Source organism: Phocoena sinus, chromosome 17, assembly GCF_008692025.1.
Source record: "Phocoena sinus isolate mPhoSin1 chromosome 17, mPhoSin1.pri, whole genome shotgun sequence".
Taxonomy (NCBI): Eukaryota; Metazoa; Chordata; class Mammalia; order Artiodactyla; family Phocoenidae; genus Phocoena; species Phocoena sinus.
The window spans coordinates 19,576,102-19,577,822 of NC_045779.1; the positions used below are offsets into that span (position 1 = coordinate 19,576,102).

Genomic DNA, 1,721 nt, shown 5'->3' on the forward strand with positions numbered 1-1,721 from the left:
AAAACAAAAATCAAAACTCAGGAGAGGCCTCTCTTTCTGCTCTTCTGAAGTCTTCTTTCCTGCACAGGGAGGTCCTGCAGGTATAGACAACACCCTGCTTCAACATATCTACTCCCCTTTGAAGAAGCCATCACCCACAAAGGAGGCAGGGCAGGAAAGGGTTCAATGTTCAGTTTCCTTTAATGACCCCCATTCTCCCTGAAGGGCAGGTGTGGGCAGCTAGGCAATGGCAAGAGATGTTCCCTTGAAGATCTTGCCCGGATTGAAGGCTTTGCCCACGTGCCCCATCCCAGGAAGAGTATTCTCGAACCAGTCTGAGTCTCCTCACTGCTGGGATCCAGTTTCTAGCATGTGTATGACTCATAGTATGCCTGCCAATCTGGACTCAGCAGAGAGGCAAGCTCCTGGCCTCGGAAGACCCAGACTCCAGAAATGGAGCTGCTATTCTTGGTTCCAAAGAGCATGACACCGACAGATGCATTCTTCCTCAGTTTGTCCAATCGCTGGAACATTCCAGTGATGAGGTTGCAGCTCATGAAGGTCTGGATGAGCTCTTCAGGGAAGCGGTACTCGGAGTACCACAGGGACCAGTCATTTTTATCAAAGTGCTCCCCAAAGTACGGCAGCGCCATGGAGAATGTATCTTCTTTGGAGTGCTTGCGCTTAAATTCATCCAACACAAAGGTGCTCTTGGGCAGGAGAGCAAAGGGATCCTTGGCCTTCGGCTCAGCAGCCGCTGCCTGCGCACGTTCATCCAGCTCCTCCTTGGGCAGGGGCAGCTGTCTTCTTTCCGGTCGGCCTGGGGCTTCTGTTTCTCTTCTCGAGAAGCTTTCTCTTTCCGTGGGGTGTCCTTCTTAGGCTAGCTCTCTGCAAACGTTTTAGCATCAAATTGGGCCATTTTCTCAGAATTTCACCTCCCCCAAGACAGCCCGGAACTGGGGCTGCTTAATGCAACCCCAGAACCTGTTTATAAAGCCACAACAAGGTGCAGACAACTGTGATGTCAGCCAGCATCACACGTTCGGCCACCGGAAAAGTCCTTGTCTTCAAGTGAGCATCCAGCAGCCCCAGAATTCGCCTCACCTCCTCCTTTGCATTCTCCGTGGCCTGCTTGTTGTTGTGCATGATGCCCAAGGAGGGGAACACCCAGGTACTGGCTGGGGGAACTATGTCGCTATCAGCAAAGCTCACCCACTGCACCACCTGGGCTGCTGCTTCGGGAGTACTTCCCCGCAGCTCCTCGTTGCTCACATAGTTGGCGATGGCATTGCTCTCGAACACAGAATCCATCGTCAACCTCAAAGGCTGGAACCTTGCCAGCAGGAAATTTATGGAGAAATTCGCGGGTACCATTGGTTTGACCAAAATGGAAGTGGGGTGGTGCGGAGAGCACGCGCACCTGAGCCCTGCTGTAGTGAGTGGCAACGAGGGCCTTGAAGGCCCTGCAGTTTTCAGGATGTGTGTACAGGGTCCCAGCTGCCATGGTGATTCTGCAGAGAAAGGGCGACCTATTTATCTTTAAAACATGCTACTTTACAAAATATTCAGTTAAGTTATTAAAATAAGAGTTATAAAAGAGCCTTTGCCCTATCATATATTCACATATATAAGAAAGCTACAGGCATGAGTGAAATGATAGAAATTTCTGAATTACATCTATGCTTACACAATCTCACGTAAAATAAGAATGCTATTCTAATTAGTGATAAGATCATATATTA

The 1,721-nt window shown here is 49.6% G+C and overlaps 1 pseudogene across 1 annotated transcript; it reads right to left on the reverse strand.

The window, feature by feature from the left end:
• Positions 1 to 338: 338 nt before the first annotated feature.
• LOC116742456 lies at positions 339 to 1,483 on the reverse strand (annotated as a pseudogene). Its single transcript, XR_004346467.1, has one exon. The product of XR_004346467.1 is annotated as an elongation factor 1-gamma-like (transcript).
• Between the last annotated feature and the right edge of the window lie 238 nt (positions 1,484 to 1,721).